Source organism: Aquarana catesbeiana, linkage group LG05, assembly GCF_042186555.1.
Source record: "Aquarana catesbeiana isolate 2022-GZ linkage group LG05, ASM4218655v1, whole genome shotgun sequence".
NCBI lineage: Eukaryota > Metazoa > Chordata > Amphibia > Anura > Ranidae > Aquarana > Aquarana catesbeiana.
In genome coordinates this window covers 571,945,586-571,958,613 of record NC_133328.1, presented here as the reverse complement: position 1 = coordinate 571,958,613, position 13,028 = coordinate 571,945,586, and the positions used below count along the sequence as shown (strand labels likewise).

The 13,028-nt window shown below is 43.6% G+C and overlaps 1 long non-coding RNA gene across 2 annotated transcripts in view; it reads left to right on the top strand.

Moving 5' to 3' along the window:
- The window catches only part of LOC141145385 (uncharacterized), a 132,494-nt gene that overhangs the window by 58,378 nt on the left and 61,088 nt on the right, over positions 1-13,028 (top strand). For both annotated transcript variants that reach the window (XR_012244549.1, XR_012244550.1), the window contains exon 2: positions 1,587-1,875. This is a non-coding gene — a long non-coding RNA (uncharacterized lncRNA). The remainder of the gene's footprint in view (positions 1-1,586; positions 1,876-13,028) is intronic.

Below are 13,028 nucleotides of genomic sequence, written 5' to 3'. Positions count from 1 at the left end.
GCCTGCATGTACATCTGAGCATGGGCACTCCACTACACAGACAACTAATAGTTGAAAGTAGAATGCCCATCTATAGGGGTTGCTGTTGCCTTCCTTGTCCTTATTCCTGGTCTCCAGAGATGTTGCTGTCTAATCTGCACAGTGCCAATTGTAGACAGGGTGAATGTAAATTAATTTCCACAGCACTCGGACAAAGACTATGGCGTCCAGTAGAGCCAGTTCACACCAATGTGCTACGTAGATGCATGGTGGGAGAAATACAAACATGCTACATTAAAAGTAGTGTAATGCAAAAAGAAAAAAAAAATTTTTGGCTCCTGCCATAAAAAAAAAAAAGAAATGCATGTAATGCAACTCGTGAAAAAATACATGTCAATTCATGTCTACTCAAATGAATTTATCTTGTGTCAACGCAACGTAAGCGGTGTGAATTCAGGTTTCTAAGCAAAGCACTGGATAGCAATATGCAATAAATGTACAAAATTTTCCTAATTTTTTTTCTGAGTTAATACAGCCAAATGCAACACTTTGGAAAGTGTTAGAATGCACAGAGTCCTTTCCATTATGCCCCCCTCGCCCCAAGTCACCACCTTATGGAGCATGGTGTGGTAGCAGAGAACACTCAGAGTCCAGATACAGTGACAGAACTGTATTGTAGTTAAAGTCCAAGCAAACACAACTACCCAGCAGAAAGACAATCCCACTGGATGCACTCACAGGATGTTGCAGTATAACAGTGTAACAACAGGTCTCGTATACTCCCACAGCATCTGTCTCGTTAGATAGAATGCGGCCTGGCCAGTCTGTGCCCAAACTGGGAGGCTTCCAGGAAGGATAGCGTGTCTCTGCGCTTTCCCTACTTACCTGGAACCTGTACCTACTGCTAATACTGTCCCTGTTAGATGAGTGACCTGTCCCTATGCTACCCACACATAAAATGCACGCCAAGCTTAGGAGCCAGGGTCTTAAATAGACTCTTAGTTACCCAAGATGGCCACCAGAGTCACATGGGGCAGCAGCATCCAACTGGATAGTTTCCTCAATGACCCAGGAAACCATAGAGGAACCATGATCCCCTTAACTTCCTCCTCGTCTGCACTGCTGATTGAGCGCCACCTGCGGTGGAGAAAGTAGACTGTACCTGCCTACAACCTCACATGTGCAGAATATGGCAGCAACATCACGGGGGTCAAGATTTTGCCCCAATTGGAAGAACGGGTTTTGGGGCCATTAAGGACTATTACAATAATATTACAATAACATAGCAATAGCAATTAAATTTAAAACAAAAATATTTTAGGATAGAAACAAAAGGGGACAGGGTCTCTTTAACACTCATTGATTATCTTTACATTAACCTGATCCCACATACATAAACAGTAGATACAAAAACATAAAAAGACTACCATATTCTGCAAATTTATTTTAATTTTATTTTTTGTTAAATGTCTTGAAACTAAAGCCAGATGAATAACAGAGTCTGCCTGTTTTATTAAAGAAGTGTGACAGTTTATTCACATCTCTTCTTCTGCATTATTTGTCATTACAATTAAGAGTTTTCTTTTATCTATTTTTATATGTAAAAGCCGTAACTCCAGCTCCACTGAAGAGGAGAAGATTTTGGCTTGACTTAAAAAGAACCCAGAGATCTGAGATGTCCCAAAATAGTCTGTGGGAAGGATGACAATGTACAGAAAACATGTATATGTTTCCCCTAGTAATGCTATTGGAACTCATCCACTGGAAAGAATAACAAATGCAGAGGAGAATTCATCTGTGCTTGCCATGCATCCTATCTTTTAGAACATGTTCTATGGATTAGCAGTCGATAAACAAAAACTTGACGAACACCTGTGCCACGGAAAGCGCAATAAGGTAACATGATTACACGCTTGAGTAAACGCCAAATTCTGCTATCTAAATGTTAAGTGTACACATAGACGCAACAGAGCTGTCTACACATGAACTGACTTAGAAGATGTGTTGAAAAGCTTTACAGTGAGCTCATCTGAATGGGATTTACTAAATTGCCTGTGAGGGGGTTCAAAATTCTTTACTGGAAATGTACTTGGCCTTTCCATCATCTAAAGCAGCCATCCTAAACTGGTGTCTTGTGAGCCACCTCTGGCACTATTGCTTGTGACAGCTTTTTTAGCAGGCGTTCAGCTCTGAAACACATCTCAACAGACACAACATTCTACATTGCTCTATCTCTATAGGTTGAAAATTCAGTTCCCGATGGACATTTAACAGGGACTAAAGTGACTGGATTATGCAGGACTTTTTTTCTTGCACAAGATGGCAGCAGCAGGTGTGCTTGTTTGGAGTCAACTTAGACAGAATGCTGGGAAAGGTAGTTCAAGCAAAAAGCAGGGCCTTTTCCACTGCTGGGAAAGGAACTACTGTACCCAAGTGCACCTGAGAGCAGGAGGAGTGGAGAGAAGGGGGTAGAGGTTCTGTTGGTGACTCACCGAGGAAAGAAGTAGCTGGTGAGTGGATTCCATGGTGAGCGCTGCTGTAACCAGACACAGACTGCTGGACTGAGTTATGCCGCGTACACACGAGCGGAATTTACGTCAGAAAAAAATTGGATGGTTTTTCCAACGGAATTCCGCTCAAGCTTGTCTTGCATACACACGCTCGCACAAAAGTTCTCTGAACTTTCGGCTGTCAAGAACGCAGTGACGTACAACACTACGACGAGCCGAGAAAATGAAGTTCAATGCTTCCGAGCATGCGTCGAATTGTTTCTGAGCGTGCGTGATTTTTTGCGCATTCGAATTGCATACAGATGAACACATTTTATAGGAACTTTTTCCGACCGAAAAATAGAGAACCTGCTCTCAATCTTTTGCTGGCTGGAATTCTACCAGCAAAAGTCCGATGGAGCATAAACACGGTCGGAATTTCTGACCAAAAGCTCACATCCGACTTTTGCTGGCAGAATTTCTGATTGTGTGTATGGGGCATAAGTCTAAACCTGCACTGTTGGATGCTCCAGTGCTAGTCTGATTCACTGACATGGAAATTTATAGATAGGCAACTCCTATCCTCACATTGATTAGTGGTTCCAAATTAATAATAACTACTGCAATAGGGAACAGACACAAAATATACACTCTGCATCTTTCCAAATAACTGTTCTGCCTTATTATGATGCAATTGAAGGTTTTTATACACATGATTCTATAGGTATCACATTAATATTACAATTGTACTTTTATGGTAACAAGGGGCGTAACATAGGCAGGCTAATTATAATCAGGACTCGAAAGAATGCAAACATGTACTGAAAACATTATTAGTGCCATGTGCACAGTGAGGGTAGTGTGCAATACATATAAAATAGAATATAATTATATACAAAACTTACAAATTTCCTTTACAAGTAATCCCAATAGTTACTAAACAGGCCTGCTGCAGGAGAAAGGGAGTAAGGGAGGCGTCTCAATGCTATGGTACACATCATTTTTCCTGCCAGACTGATAAAGTACATCAAAGAAGGGCCCAAATTTATTTTTTTATTTTTTAGGTGGAGCTTGCTGGACTGTTCAGGTGTTTCCAGTGAAGGCTGCTGTTAATGCTACAGCATACAGAACAAAGATATTTTATAAAATTGTCCAACTTTATAGCAGTTAGGAAAACTCCCTTTTCTGTTCCACCAGTACTGTGCACAAAGCCTGGTCCACGAAGTTACCAGTTAGTCTCAACCAGACGTTTCTTCACTTATCTAAGTCGGTACTTGTCAGAACCAGTGTCATTACTTGGGTCACCTGCTGATGGCACTGTTGTTTCTGAAACTAAAGGGTGTAGTTCTGGTGGCCACAAGCAGATGTCCCTCAGCAGCTGGACTATACAAGGAAGTAGGCTGCACCTGATGTGGACTGCTGGGGGTATATAAGCCCGCCCTTCACTGAGGTTCAGTGCTTCAGTTTTCTTCTTGCAAGCCGTGTCCGATCCTGATCCTGATCGGTTCCTGATCCTTGTCTCCTGCCCCTGTCCTGTCTTGCTTATGTGTGCTCCTTCCGTTTTGTATAGGTTGTTATTTGGGGTTTTACACTGTCATGTTTATTTTTCACTTACTTTGTTTATGGTTCACAATGTTGGTATTTGAAGTCTGTCATTGTCTTAATAAACATATTTTTCCTTATTCACTTGGGTCATGATTCCTTAATGTGCACCCAACTGATCTGATCACCCTTGCTGTACGCCTGCATGTGCTAACCCTGACAGTACTTCAGTTCTAATCAATGCCAGGAAAATACCCCAGCATTTGTTGGTGTTACTCATGTGGATATAAATGCTGGGGTATTTCCCTTACACTCATTAGAGCTGAAGAAGTGACTTGGGTAAGCTATGGAACATCTTCAACATTACAGAACAAGTCCCATTGAATGTGAATAATTCCTATTAGGTATATCAAGACCTGGATAAATGAGAATCTTCACAGATTTACAGATCCATAAAGATATGGTTTGATGAATTTGGTGTGGAGGAACTCCAATGGCCTGTTCAGATACCCAACCTCAATCTGAATACCTTTGAGATGAGTGGAAAAATGGATTGTGAGCCAGACTGACAGAAACCATGAAATCAGACCGAGACAGAAGTATAGTTAAATCACACTTGTTTAATAATAAAAGTAAATAGAACAAACGTAGTCAAAACATAGCCAGAGTTCAGGAACCGAAATGGACAAGCCAAACGCCAGGGAGGCGGAGATGAGCATAGAAAGACAGCAAGCAGGATCTGGAGCCAGAAGGGATGTCAGCCAAGCAAGTCTTTTAACAGGAATGCAAGAGAGCGTCTCTGTGCTGTTGACTAAGGCGAAGGCAGAGCTCCTCTGGACTGGACGGCTTAAGTAGGCAGGACTGACGAGCAGGATATCATCAACAGCTGAGTAACTGTGGAGAGATAGGAGCTGGCAATTAGCCGACAGCTGAGCAGCCAGCTCAGAGAAGGAAGGGCTGAGCCCAGCCCTGACACAGACCTTCTGATTCAACATCAGTATGCAACCTCACAAATGCTCTTTTGGCTGAATGGGCACAAATACCTCAGAATTTGTTGGTATTACATATGTGGAAAAAATGTTGGGGTATTCCTTGCACTCATTAAAACCAAAGAAGTGGCTTGTGTAAGCTGTGGAACATTTTCAACATTACAGAGCAAGTCCAGTTTAATGCGACTAATTACTAATAGGCATACCAAGACCTGGATAAATCAGAATATTCACAGATCTACAGGTCCATAAAAATATGGTTTGATAAGTTTGGTGTGGAGGAACTCCAATAGCCTGTTCAGAACCCCAACCTCAATCCAACTGAATATCTTTGAGATGAATGGTAAAATAGACTGCAAGCTTGAGCTTCTTATTCCCCATCAGTACATAACCTCACAAATGCTCTTTTGGCTGAATAGGCACACATTTCCACAGACTACACTACAGACAACTTGTGAAAATCCTCCCTGGAAGAGTAGAAGTCTGTTACAGCAGAAAAGAATGGGGGGAGGGAAACTCGGTATTAATGGCTATTGTTTTAGAATGGGATGTCCAACAAGTTCATAAAGGTGTAATGATTGGGTGTTAACAAATGTTTGGCATTATAGTGCAAGTTTGAAATACTCCAACAGTCAAATCTCCCTGCCCCTAATTCCTGTCCACCTGGAAGTTATGGGGTTTCTCCTTTAAATGTTGCAGGACCTCTTATTACATTTGAGATAGATTAAAATAAGTAAGAATAACAATTAAAAAAAGGGAGAGCAGGACCCCCTCATAATGGCCACTGCAGGTGTGCAGGCCCAGGAACAAAATGTCAGGAGCGTGTAACGCTCCTGTTCCATGACAGCTGCTGATCTGATTCCAGAATTCTGGTTTTGGCTGAACTGCATTCTCCCTGTCTGCCTGTCCATCTGCAAGGTGATTGATGTAGCCAGTCTCTGGGTGAAGAACAAACCTGTTTTAAGCCAGCCAAACCCTCAGTGTCTTGCTTGTGATAGTGTTTGCAACACATGCATCAAGCATCCTGGTTGTCTGCCCTGTACCTGGACATTTGCCTTCGCCTGCTCTCCGCCCTGTCTACTAGTTTGAATTCCTTTGTTGAGGACCTCTGATGGGATATCAAAAGCTCAGAACTCAACCTGCCCTGACTGCCACTGACTACTCTGCCTGTCTACCAACTGCAAGTACCTGTTCGCTGTTGTAGTGCACCCCCTTAAGGGCTACAGATGAACTGGGACCCCCCCCACCCTGCACAGCCAGGCAGACCGAATTTTCACAGGCTCTTCAAAGTCAGAGAACAGTCCGTGTCTTTGCTGTTGTTTTTTTTATTGAGGGTAATAACTTGGATAGGGATGAGAGGTTATGGGATGCCCACTTGAACAACTTCAGGTACAGCTTCCTATATACAGTCTCTATATACAACTCCACTTCTTCCTCCAGCACACACTTGCTTGCAGAACCCAGCTGGATCTCTGTGTAAAAATCTGACAGTCACTCAGTCAGATTAAAGACAATGGCTGTTACAGGCAGGAACCCAAGGCTCCTTGGTTGTGTAGCACAGTATCACAGTGTCCAGCTTGTACTCTTCTTCCTGTGGCTACTGATCCCAGCACCACCTCTTCAGGCACTGCTAAGCCACCTGGCTGCAGCTGCCCCTTTACTAGCCCTCCAGGATCCCTCCAGCACCCAAGCCTCGTCCCAAGGTCACCCTCTCAGACTAGGGGGCACCCCCGAGGGCCATCGACAGCCTCCTCAGCACTCCATCTCCATCTTCCACCCGACTGCCCCGCCTGGCAATGCCTATTTATGAGGTAGCCTGCCCCCTGCCAGCCCTATTTTCTGGGAAATGCCTGAGACCCTCATAAATATTCAAAGCAGCTCCTCCTAACCTCCACCCACTATGTCTAGAACATTCTCCAATGTCCCAGAAAACAGGGGAGGCAAAAGAGAGCCTGCTAGTATGAGTCACCCAGCCCTGAGTCACTGAACCCTGACCCAAATTCACAGCTCAGCCTTAGACCTGAGCTGAATTTTTTTTCCTACACTTACAGTTCTACACTAACAAACTTAGCACACATTAGGGTGATACACTGTGCTCAATTAACCACTTCAATATAGGGCTCTTAAACACCTTCCCGCCCAGACCAATTTTCAGCTTTCAGTACTCTCACACTTTGAATGACAATTACTTTGTCATGCTACACTGTATCCAAACAAAATTTTTATCATTTTTTTCTCACAATTAGAGATTTCTTTTGGTGGTATTTAATCACAGCTGGGTTTTTTGTTTTTTGCGATATAAGCAAAAAAAGAGCGAAAATTAAAAAAAAAAACACTTTTTTTTTTTAGTTTCTATTGTAAAAAAATTGCAAATAAGTAATTTTTCTTCATAAATTTGGGCCAAAATTTATACTGCTACATATCTTTGCTAAAAATAACCCAAATTAGTGGATATTATTTAGTCTGTGTGAAAGTTATAGAGTCTACAAGTTAGGGTGCAAATCACTGAAAATTGATCACATCTGATCACACCTGATGTACTGAAGGCATATTTCATTTCTTGAGACACTAACAATCAAGGAAAGTACAAATACCCCCCAAATGACCCCCTTTTGGAAAGTAGACATTCCAAGGTATTTAGTAAGAGGCATGGTGAGTTTTTTGAAGTTGTAATTTTTTCCCACAATTCTTGGGAAAATGAAGACTTTTTTTTTTTTTTACACAAACTTATTGTATTGACAGGTTATTTCTTGAACACAACATGCGTATACTTGCAACTACACCCAAAAATACATTCTGCTACTCCTCCTGAGTATGGCGATACCACATGTGTGAGACTTTTACACAGCCTGGCTACATACAGAGGCCCAACATGCAGGGAGCCCATTTTGGAAAGCAAACACCCCAACATATAATCTGTGAGGCATAATGAGTCTTTTGAACGGTTCATTTTTTTCCAGAAGTTTTTGGAAAACGTGGGGAAAAAATGAAAACGCTTTTTTTTTACACAAAGTTGTCCATTTATAAGATATTTCCAACACATAGCATGTACATAGCAAAAATGACACCCCAAAATACATTCTGCTACTCCTCCTGAGTATGGTGATACCACATGTGTGAGACTTTTACACAGCCTGGCCACATACAGAGGCCTAACATCCAAGTAGCACCTCCAGGCATTCTAGGAGCAAAATTACACATATAATTTCATGACGACCTATCTCCCTTTTGAAGGCCCTGGAGCACCAGAACAATGGAAGCACCCACAAAATGACCCCATTTTGGAAAGCAAACACCCTAACGTATAATCTATGAGGCATAATGAGTCTTTTGAACGGTTCATTTTTTTCCAGAAGTTTTCGGAAAACGTGGGAAAAAAATGAAAACACATTTTTTTTTACACAAAGTTGACGATTTATAAGATATTTTTAACACATAGCATGTACATAGCAAAAATGACACCCCAAAATACATTCTGCTACTCCTCCTGAGTTTAACGATACCACATGTGTGACACTTTTACACAGGCTGGCCACATACAGAGGCCCAAAATCTAAATAGCACCTCCAGTTGTTCTAGGAGCATAAATTACACATATAATTTTACTATCGATCATATTTTTGAAGGCCCTTCATATTTCTAACACATAACATGTACATACCAAATAACAAAAGATTGCAAAAGCAATCGTCCAGGCAGCAATACTGTCCATAGTTAGTTCAGGCAGAGATACTGTCAGCACAGCCAATGCATTGGTCCAGGTAGTAGGCAGAGATGTCCAGGCAAAAATACTGTCTATAGTCAGTAGAGGCAGCAGGCCGAGATATGGTCAACACAGCCAAAGTATTGGTCCAGGCAGCAGAAATAAACACAGTCCATAAAGTCCTGGGTCATTACAGGCAGCGATATGGTCAGCACAGCCAAAGTATTGGTCCAGGCAGCAGGAAGGACCATCAAGCTTAGAGACAGGGGGGCAGGGGTAGAGGCTTCTCCCACCCAAATCTCTTTGGAGCCTCCGGGCAACCAGACCCTGTTCTGGGAACACAGAAAACCAAAAACTGATTTTCTCTACTCAGAACACTATTGTGAAGCCCCTCAAATATGTGAGACCCCTGTGTACTGAAGTAGAAGGGCAAAAGATCAGTCCAAATGGCAGGCAAAAACATGGTTGATTTAACAGGCCGAGGTCGGTGCACGTGGAAGTCAAAAACGTAATTAAAACGGCAGGCAAAGGCATCATCGGTAAACAGGCTGAGGTTGGTGCACGTGGAAGTCAGAAACATGGTTAAAACGGCAGGCAAAGACATTGTTGGTAAACAGGCCAGGGTCAGTTAACATGGAAGGTAGAAACATGGTAGCAGGCAAATGATGCACACAGGTAATTGAAATGGGGAAATGGCAGTCTGTTACTAATAAGGGGAACTAATATCTGATGGATGTGTGATAATTTTTGAAGCAATCACCGATACACAGGCCAGGTTGGGAGGGACATTGGGGACAATAATAACTTGTATCTCTTCTAGCTCCTCCACTTGAGCATACACGACATCTCTTTTGGCGTCTTCTTCCGGATTCTGCGGGGGGATGTTATAGGGAAAATGTTGCTCATGAAGTCGACTCACACTATCAGAGTGAATGCTTCCTGGGGCGGGTCCTTGCTGGTAAATAAGGGCAGTGACAATGTTTTCAATATATTTGAGGTAGGCGATGGGTTGGTTTTCGGGTGATTTTTGATAGCAGACAAATGAATTGAACAAGGCCATATGAAACAGATGAAATGCAACTTTTTTATACCAATAATTGGACTTGCGGGTTGACAAATATAGTTGCAGCATCTGATCATTTAAATCCACCCTCCCCCATATACAGATTGTAGTCATGGACACATTCAGGCTTTACTACGGGGCCACGTTTTCTCTGAACCTCCACCAAGGTGTCATTGTGAATGGTAGTCATCATGTGAACATCCAATGTTGCTCATGAAGTCGACTCACACTATCAGAGCGAATGCTTCCTGGGGCGGGTCCCTGCTGGTAAATAAGGGCAGTGACAATGTTTTCAATATATTTGAGGTAGGTGATGGGTTGGTTTTCAGGTGATTTTTGATAGCAGACAAATGAATTGAACAAGGCCATATGAAACAGATGAAATGCAACTTTTTTATACCAATAATTGGACTTGCGGGTTGACAAATATAGTTGCAGCATCTGATTATTTAAATCCACCCCCCCCCATATACAGATTGTAGTCATGGACACATTCAGGCTTTACTACGGGGCCACGTCTTCTCTGAAACTCCACCAAGGTGTCATTGTGAATGGTAGTCATCATGTGAACATCCTTCTTGTCCCGCCACTTCATGGCCAACACCTCCCCATTCCTCATTAATGCGGCTTCCCCCTTTTGTAGCCGTTTTGATAGTAAATTCTGTGAGAAGCCCTTCCTATTTTTTCGGAAGGTACCGCAGGCCAGGGTTTTTTCACAATACAGGTGATGGAAAAGGGGCAAGCTGCTGTAGTAATTATCTACATATAAGTGGTAACCTTTTTTGAACAGGGGGTATGCAAGGTCCCACACAATTTTACCACTGGTTCCTATGTATGTGGGGCACTCACAGGGCTGGAGCTGGGAGTCTTTGCCCTCATAAATACGAAATGAGTACACGTATCCAGTGGCTCGGTCACATAATGTATTCAATTTCACCCCATACCTGGCTCTCTTACTTGGGATATACTGCTTGATATTCAACCGGCCAGTAAAGTGGATATGGGATTCGTCCACACAAATATTTTGGTCAGGGATAAAGACTTCAGAAAATCGTTTGGTAAAAGAATTTATTAGGGGGCAAAGCTTATATAATTTGTCGTGGTTGGGATGATCTTGGGGAGGACCCTGCGAATTGTCATTGAAATGTAGGGGCATGTGGTGGATGGGGTGGGTGGACCAGTAGGCATGCAGTTCGTTTTTCTTTGTAAGCCCCATATTAAAAGTAAGGCCCAAGAACAATTTGAATTCATCTAGTGTGAGACATCGCCAATGGAACATACAGGCGTAGGACGAACTGGGGTTGGCAGCAATAAAGTGCGCTGCATAGAGATTTGTTTGGTCCACCATGTACTGCAACAAATCTTCCGGGAAAAACAAATAGAAATAGTCCAAATATGAAAAATTTGAAGTGTTGGGCTGCACACCTGGCTATGCAGTGAAAGGGGGGATTGTAGCGGATCCTAAATTGGCAGGCAACCATAAGGGGTTTGCCAGGGCATCGGGAAGGTAGGACTAGGCCCGGATTCTTTGGACTGGATGTGCAATTCCAGTACTTGTACTGGGCTCCTCTTCCTGGGGTCTGGCGCTGCTGGTGGTAAGCAGGTTTTCTGATCTAGGTCCACTACCCTCCACTGGCTCGTATTCCGAACCAGAATCGGATAATGAGAGCTCCCCGCTGCTCTCAGCATCCGACATGGTAAGCATGTTATATGCCTCCTCAGCTGTGTAAACTCTTTGGGACATGATGGTGGTACTTTTGGCGGGCCTGTATGACGGAACTGGTGGTGCTACTGACAGCTCACTGATGGTGGGCCTGTGTGATGGCACTGACAGGTTACTGATGGCCTGTGTGACGGTACTTATGGTAGGACAGTGCGACGGTAGTGATGGTGGCCTGTGTGACAGATGGGCTATGACAGATGGGCTGTCAGATCCAGATGGTACCGATGGCGGTGCTGATGGCGGTGGCTGTGCTGATGGCGGTGGCTGTGCTGATGGCGGTACCGATGGCGGTGCTGATGGCGTTGGCTGTGCTAATGGCGGTGGCTATGCTGATGGCGGTACCGATGGTGGTGCTAATGACGGGCTGTGACAGGTTCTGATGGGCTGTGACAGGTTCTGATGGGCTATGACAGATCCTGATGGGCTGTGACAGATCCTGATGGGCTGTGAAGGGTTCTGATGGGCTGTGACAGGTTCTCTTTATTGGTGGGGGGGTACGTGTTGTGCAGACAGTAGATGTGTTAAAAAAAAAGGTCTTTCACTCACTGATCAGATCTCCACTTCTCTCTCCTCACATGATCAGGAAACCGCCACAATGTTTATACTTGTGACCGGCTGTGGTTGGACACAGCCGATCACGTGGGTAAACAGCCATTTCATTGGCTGTTTACCCTGATCGGGATGGGGCTATGTACAAGGGACACTCGCCATCTCCGATCGGCGCACTGCGCGCCCCCGGCGACGCGCATTACGTGCAAGCCCGATTTGTTTTGACATGTGACTGGCTGTTATTGGACACAGCCAATCACATGGTAAACAGCCAATTTCATTGGCTGTTTACCCTGATCGGGGATGCGCTGTGTCCGAGGGACAAGCGTCGTCCCCGATCGACGTGGTGCGCCCTAAAGAACGTCAGGGTGCATCCTGAAGAACATCATATGACATCCGGTCAGGATTTTCAAACCACTTTGCTGCCATCATTTTGTAATAGGGCAGGCGGCAAGTGGTTAAAGTACCTGTTCGCTGTGCTCAGTTTATGCCTGTTCGACCTGGTGGCCAGGTACTACAGCGACCGTGTATAAGACCTGAGGGCAACCGAGTACCGGTAAGCTTGCTTACCTTAGGGGAAAGGGGGCTGCTATAGGTGAAGAACAAAGTGGCTAGCGATGGTACCTGACCACCCACGCAGGGGTAAGTGTGACATTAAAGGATAGAAATGTCAAAAAACTTCCAAAGACAAGAAATTGCCAAATGCATCACATGTGGATGTTGCTTGTAGCAACGTTATAGCTAGTGTTTAACTTTGAAATATATATCTTGCTGCTTTAAGATGCAGCCTCAGGAATGAAATGTGTTTGTTTGATTTAAGTCTGTTCCACCCGGAAATGGCCAGATTGGACATACCATGAGAAACACTAACACCTTGATAAGTAATCCATCTGAGTAAAGTTATAAAGGTCCAGACAACATGTTTTTCACATTTCCCAATCTAGGACGAATCAATCATGCTAGACTCATCCATTGGATGTTTGAACTAAAG